Below are 7,928 nucleotides of genomic sequence, written 5' to 3'. Positions count from 1 at the left end.
CTTACCAAAAATTTCCAAAATTTGCTAATAACAACTGATGTTGCTAGATTTGAGGGAGGGGATCGAAGAACCAGGTCACCGGGCCCATCGGATTAGGGAGCGATGAGTAACGTAGTTGCCTGCGCCCTTTCAAAAGAACCATCTCAGCATTTGCCTGAAGCGATTTGGGGAAATCACGGAACCGTCGTCCTCCCGAATGCGAGCCCAGTGCGTTAACCACTGTGCCACCTTGTTCCTTGAAATAACAACTATGTCATTCGCAGTCAGTCACAGTTACATTTAATAGCCACTTTAACCTGTTACCACAAAAATTACAAACGCAGTGACTGTGAAACAGAATGCTCTGTATCGCACAAATCGGTCTCTTTGAATACACAGCTATCAATCACTAATCATACACCACGCAACGACGATTTTAATTATTCTCACAGAAAAACCGGAATTAAAACTTTCATCTTTATCGTTCACCTAGTAACACTTTAAGGCATTCCACGATCGATGTTAGACCATAATTTCGCAAAACTACATCTATTCGGAGGTCATGTAAACGCATCCGAGCCTTATGGTGGCTGAACCCCGAATTTCTTCTCGACTCCACAAAACAATTCTCTAGCACAAAAAATACAAGCGGATCTTCTATCTTATGACTGGCTGAAAAACATCGTATCATGTCAGCTATCAGTATTAAATCGTCCTGTCTCGCGTCTTTTGCTACGAGCCTATCAAAATACACTCCTGGAAATGGAAAAAAGATCACATTGACACCGGTGTGTCAGACCCACCATACTTGCTCCGGACACTGCGAGAGGGCTGTACAAGCAATGATCACACGCACGGCACAGCGGACACACCAGGAACCGCGGTGTTGGCCGTCGAATGGCGCTAGCTGCGCAGCATTTGTGCATCGCCGCCGTCAGTGTCAGCCAGTTTGCCGTGGCATAAGGAGCTCCATCGCAGTCTTTAACACTGGTAGCATGCCGCGACAGCGTGGACGTGAACCGTATGTGCAGTTGACGGACTTTGAGCGAGGGCGTATAGTGGGCATGCGGGAGGCCGGGTGGACGTACCGCCGAATTGCTCAACACGTGGGGCGTGAGGTCTCTACAGTACATCGATGTTGTCGCCAGTGGTCGGCGGAAGGTGCACGTGCCCGTCGACCTGGGACCGGACCGCAGCGACGCACGGATGCACGCCAAGACCGTAGGATCCTACGCAGTGCCGTAGGGGACCGCACCGCCACTTCCCAGCAAATTAGGGACACTGTTGCTCCTGGGGTATCGGCGAGGACCATTCGCAACCGTCTCCATGAAGCTGGGCTACGGTCCCGCACACCGTTAGGCCGTCTTCCGCTCACGCCCCAACATCGTGCAGCCCGCCTCCAGTGGTGTCGCGACAGGCGTGAATAGAGGGACGAATGGAGACGTGTCGTCTTCAGCGATGAGAGTCGCTTCTGCCTTGGTGCCAATGATGGTCGTATGCGTGTTTGGCGCCGTGCAGGTGAGCGCCACAATCAGGACTGCATACGACCGAGGCACACAGGGCCAACACCCGGCATCATGGTGTGGGGAGCGATCTCCTACACTGGCCGTACACCACTGGTGATCGTCGAGGGGACACTGAATAGTGCACGGTACATCCAAACCGTCATCGAACCCATCGTTCTACCATTCCTAGACTGGCAAGGGAACTTGCTGTTCCAACAGGACAATGCACGTCCGCATGTATCCCGTGCCACCCAACGTGCTCTAGAAGGTGTAAGTCAACTACCCTGGCCAGCAAGATCTCCGGATCTGTCCCCCATTGAGCATGTTTGGGACTGGATGAAGCGTCGTCTCACGCGGTCTGCACGTCCAGCACGAACGCTGGTCCAACTGAGGCGCCAGGTGGAAATGGCATGCCAAGCCGTTCCACAGGACTACATCCAGCATCTCTACGATCGTCTCCATGGGAGAATAGCAGCCTGCATTGCAGCGAAAGGTGGATATACACTGTACTAGTGCCGACATTGTGCATGCTCTGTTGCCTGTGTCTATGTGCCTGTGGTTCTGTCAGTGTGACCATGTGATGTATCTGACCCCAGGAATGTGTCAATAAAGTTTCCCCTTCCTGGGACAATGAATTCACGGTGTTCTTATTTCAATTTCCAGGAGTGTATATCTCCCCAGGGCAATTTATTACATCAACAAATTGAGTATGTTTCTTACTTCCGCAGTACCATAAACTGGCGTAATACAAATTACAAATTTCTCCTTAGGATATGACTCATTCTAGCTGTCCAGATATACCGAGTGATCAAAAAGTCAGTATAAATTTGAAAACTGAAAAATTCACTGAATAATGTAGATAGAGAGGTGCAAATTGACACACATGCTTGGAATGACATGGGGTTTTATTAGAACTCTTGCACGAGCGATGAGATAGGCAGCCAAGAGTTGCATTTACTTCACAAGATGGTAATTCAGACTAGTGGCAGTCTAGCGAATGACTAATGATAATCTTCCTGAAGCTACCTGACGTCCGATAAAACAAATGCAGCGATGGAACAATAAGCCAAAGAAGGAACCGTCGGTCTGCACTTCGTCCCCAGCATACTATGTTTAAAGCGCCCGGAACGAGAAAGGACTCACTACCAGATTTCCGTCCGATTCCACAAAACCGAAAATCTGGACAAACAAGTCACATTACAGACCACCAGACAAACTAACAGTAACTAAAACCCCACTCGATGTGTGTGCGACGCAAAACCGAAATGTAACCAAGCAGAATTAGCAACCACACGTCACTGAGGAAACAATCGCAAAGCGAGCCAAAACCAACGAAGCAAATGAGCGATATCAAATTCATTAGGCTCACTGAACTAACTGTGACAACTCTGACGACGGTTGGCAGAATGAAACAAATCTCTTCACTGCTTTATTAATTCACAGTTCAGTAACTAGACCATCTAATCACTGAGTCAAGTGCTTTTTAACACAGTAGGGTCTTCAAGTACTAAGCGGTACGCAGATCCACCAAACTGCACATAATGGAGCGATGATAATCTGTCACAACATCACATACGTACCACGGGACCCACGTGGATTGAAATGCACTCATCTTAAAGCTTGCTGGATCCTGTTTACAACGAGGTCGTGCACCCTTGTGAGCACAGCCCTTCCATTCGGCAGTCCATACGTGCTGCCAGCGGTCCCACTGTGTTTTCATACTGCGCGGACCTGGGTTCTCCTGAGTTCCCAAGAGAACTCGACACACCACGACCCGGCAAAACAACGACGTCGCCCCAAAGATAGGGCAACAGTTACTACATATCGATAGCAGCCGCTGCTGCCACTAGCGGACAGGCAACTCTTGACAAACCGAGTGGCCCCAGTCAACGCGAGCAGAAGACAAACAACCGCAACTATGTCAACTAAACGATACCGTCTTGCCTCCAGCAGAGGGCGGAAACCTACAAACAGCACCAACGCGAGCCGCAGCACAGGTCAGACTCCTTGTGATTTTATTGCCTGTACGACAGAGACATCACTCGGCCATAGCTGTAACTATGAGGAGGGCTTGCTGGAGCCCAGGAGCATACATCTGTCATGGTATAGCAGTGAATCGTCCTGTATATGGAACTCCTTGCCATCGTAATAGTTCCATAGGTGCGATTCACGGAAACGCCACACCTTACTTCTCAGTCAACACTAACAAACTGTGGCTGCTCTGGAGTAAACGGATTTAGATTTGTGAATTGTATCGGTGTAAATGAAAATGACATAGGGGTGTAATATCGTTTAAATATTAATAAAGCAAGTCATTAGAGACGATCTTTGTCATCGTTACACTGTTACTGTCACAATAACGTGACCACTGGTCGAAAGTCTGAATATCGTCTCCAAGGATAGACGCATACTTGTGATGATCCAATTGTGCCTTCCAGAATAGTGAGATCTTCCAGGGAATGCCAAGAAAACATTCCACAGACCATAACGCTCCCTTCTCCGGCTTGGACCGTTCTGGATTGCCGGCCGCCGTGGCCGAGCGGTTCTAGGCGCTTCAGTCCGGAACCGCGAGACCGCTACGGTCGCAGGTTCGAATCCTGCCTCGATCATGGATGTGTGCGATGTCCTTAGGTTAGTTTGGTTTAAGTAGTTCTAAGTCTAGGGGACTGATGACCTCAGAAGCTAAGTCCCATAGTGCTCAGAGCCATTTGAACCGTTTCGTTCTGACGATTGCTGCAGGGTGCTTGCTTTCAGACGTTTCACTCCATACGCACCAAAGGCCGTCTTTCCGATGGAGAATCTGAAAAAGCGCTCTGCAAACCAGGAAATGCACGTCCAGCTGCGATACTGGCGTGCGAATTCCGCTCTTTGTCCCCGATGAACAGCAGACAGCATGGGTGCATGAACCACTTTCCTGCTGCGGAGACCCATACTCATAAAACTTCGCTGAACTTTCGTTGAGGGGACACCGTTTTACCCCTTTGGTTAATCTGGGTGGTCAGGTGCTCAGCAGCTGCATGTCCATTCGTCCTTATACATCTCCGCAGCCGCCGTTCAACCTTGTCATCTGTGGCTCGTGGTGAACCACAGTTGTCTGGGCGCCGGTTTTGGATAGCGGCATTTTGCATTGCACGGCATACTTTAACCACCGCGGCACGCTAGGAGTTTTAAAACATAACCTTTTCGGAAAAGTTTGCACCCTTGACCCGAAAGCCAATGACCACGCCCTTTTCGACGTCAGATAAATCGCTCCACGTCCGCATTACGACAACGACTGCACTGTTTTCCTCGTCCCCACGACACGCTTTATTTAGCATCACTGCTAGTGCTGCCACCTGCCGTCTGTTGCACGTTGACATAGGCGGTGGCCACAGTAATGCGACCGGGCCGTGTTATTATTAATTTTGTGTACCGATTAATGACAGGCTGAGGCGTAGCGCCGTATACCGATCCTGCCTTGGAGGCGGTTAAGTGGGAGATGTGTCTCGGAGCTGGAGAGTGACAGAAGGTGACGCAAGACGGGACGCGCACGTAGTTTATGTATCAGCCGATAGAGGACGATATTGGACAGGGGGACTGTGATTTAGTTTCGATTGTGCCCACTAGAGTGCACTAAAGTAATAGAATGTTTTTCATAAACTGTTCTAGTATTTTCATAAAGTGTCATTATGTCTTTTTGTGTATGTAAAATGTTATAAATGTGTTTTAGCAGTATGAATGATGCGTAAGTATGGTTTAAGGTTAATATGAAGATAATTGTTTAACGAGTTATGTAGTGGGATTTAGTGTGGGAACATTTCGAAGAAGTATGGATGTGGACAAAGGGGATTTTTGTAGAATAGATTTGTAAAGTAAGTTTATGGTAAAGGGAAAGTTAATTCAGGTATAAATAACAATAGTAAATAACTTTATGTATAAACAAAACTTCAGCATATGAGTTAATTACGTCGGTAAAAAGTGCAGTCGTTAGGCTTACTATTTTGCGATTAGTTATTGATGAAAAGCGCGGACTGATGCGGGAGAATGTTGTTTTGCTATTGGTTGTTGAGTAAACCGACCAATGGTAAAGCATTCTTTGCGCGCCTTTCTCTGCTGGTAGAGAAGACCTAGAGTATTCTAGAGAGGAGTCGGAGTCTAGCCATGAAACAGTTCGGACGTGTGTAATAGTAGTTCCGATGGAAATGATGTTGCCGGATCTAGCAGTGTTTCATACATCAAAAGTGTGGTAAAGTGACGGCATAATTATTCCGATGGGTGTATAGAAATTTCGGCCTTTTTAAGTGAATTTTGTGACGAGAAAATAAATATATTCCGCGTGGCGTATTGAGCAGGTCGGCGGCTAAAAAGTGTGACTGCATTAGGTACTGACAGACTTAATATTTGGCGAGCATTCTCAACCAAAAACAATACGTACCGGGTGATCAAAAAGTCAGTATAAATTTGAAAACTGAATAAATCACGGAATAATGTAGATAGAGAGGTACAAATTGACACACATGCTTGGAATGGCATGGGGTTTTATTAGAACCAAAAGATACAAAAGTTCAAAAAATGTCCGACAGATGGCGCTTCTTCTGATCAGAATAGCAATAATTAGCATAACAAAGTAAGACAAAGCAAATATGATGTTCTTTACAGGAAATGCTCAATATGTCCACCATCATTCGTCAACAATAACTGCAGTCGAGGAATAATGTTGTGAATAGCACTGTAAAGCATGTCCGGAGTTATGGTGAGGCATTGGCGTCGGATGTTGTCTTTCAGCATCCCTAGAGGTGTCAGTCGATCACGATACACTTGCGACTTCAGGTAACCCCAAAGCCAATAATCACACGGACTGAGGTCTGGGGACCTGGGAGGCCAAGCACGACGAAAGTGGCGGCTGAGCACACGATCATCACCAAACGACGCGCGCAAGAGATCTTTCACGCGTCTAGCAATATGGGGTGGAGCGCCATCCTGCATAAACATCGTACGTTCCAGCAGGTGTTTATCAGCCAGGCTGGGGATGATGCGGTTCTATAACATATCGGCGTACCTCTCACCCGTCACGGTAGGAGTTTTTCTGTCCAGCGCCATCTGTCGGACATTTTGTGAACATTGTTTTTTTTTTTGTTCTAATAAAACCCCATGTCATTCCAAGCATGTGTGTCAATTTTTACCTCTAATAAAACCCCATGTCATTCCAAGCATGTGTGTCAATTTTTACCTCTCTATCTACATTATTCCGTGGTTTATTAAGTTTTCAAATTTATACTGACTTTTTGATCACCCTGTATTTTTGTAGCTATTACGTTTTCGGGAAATGCAGCACCATAAACTTGCTAACGTGAGTGAAAGGGATAGTGAGTGGCTGCGAAAAGGGATAGTGAGTGACTGCGTTAAGACTAGCACGGGTTTGGCAGTGATACTTGTTCACCTAAGTTTCATAATATATTAATTGAGGACAAAATTTCCAACCTTTCATTTCGTGTGAAAACTTTCTCCCGAGACGTAGATTTAGTGACTTAATTGCAGCCTGGTTCACGTCGAAGTACAGTAGGTTTCGCTCGGCTTCCCTACTGATGATCTGCTGAGACAATGTTCACAGGTAGGTGAAGGTTCGTCGTAAAGGGACGGAAGAAACCGCGCCGCCGCAAGGCAAGTCGCGGGCAATGGGCCCAGAAATTTATCCTTTGTTGCGCGTTATCTATCTGTAATTTGTCTCCATTCTGAAATATCCGATTGCCTTCAAATTAAATAAACTGCAGTCTTTTGAGGAAACGAGTTGGAGCTTAGCCTGTGCTGCTCTGCGTCACACTCTCTCCTTACTTCGTAATCTCTACGTAACCCTCTAGAATCAATAATATCGCTCTAAAAATAGCGTAACTACGATCAGGAAAGGTCGCTGAACAGCCGGTGGACGGAGACGTCGCGTCGTCCTCCTTGGAGGCACCTCCTGTCAGTAGGGGGTGCGCCGTCGCCGTCGCCGCCAGCCGCACCTGGGGCTGCTCCGCGGCTGGAACAGACGGACAACTGAGCAGGCCTGCGTCTGGCTGCCCTGCTGGCAGTGTTAATTGACGAGCCGCGGGCCGAACAATTAGAGTTCTGCGGTTGACGGCCGCTGTCAGCCGCAGGCGCGGAAAGCTCCGGCTCCTCGCCTCGCTTCGCCTCTGTGGGTGCCACGAGGACCGCTTGGTCTCGCCAGTCGCTTCGCGCACCTGCCCCCTCCCCGTCGGAAACGAGAATATTCTCTGTTAATGAGCGAAGGCGGACGCCCGGGTGGGGCTGCTGACGCACGGTCGAGACACGCCCAACTGCCTGCTTCAAGTCACAATTCCGCAAAACCGCTCTAGCACCGATACGTTACGCTGCCTGCCATTCAAATTCTACACAACGACGGTGACGCTCAAGAAACTTTAAACTGGCATCAACTGCACTACATGCTTGGACATTTAAGTGGCT

This window comes from Schistocerca piceifrons, chromosome 1 (assembly GCF_021461385.2).
Source record: "Schistocerca piceifrons isolate TAMUIC-IGC-003096 chromosome 1, iqSchPice1.1, whole genome shotgun sequence".
Taxonomy (NCBI): domain Eukaryota; kingdom Metazoa; phylum Arthropoda; class Insecta; order Orthoptera; family Acrididae; genus Schistocerca; species Schistocerca piceifrons.
The sequence above is the reverse complement of the archived record's forward strand: the minus strand, read 5'-3'. Positions refer to the sequence as shown.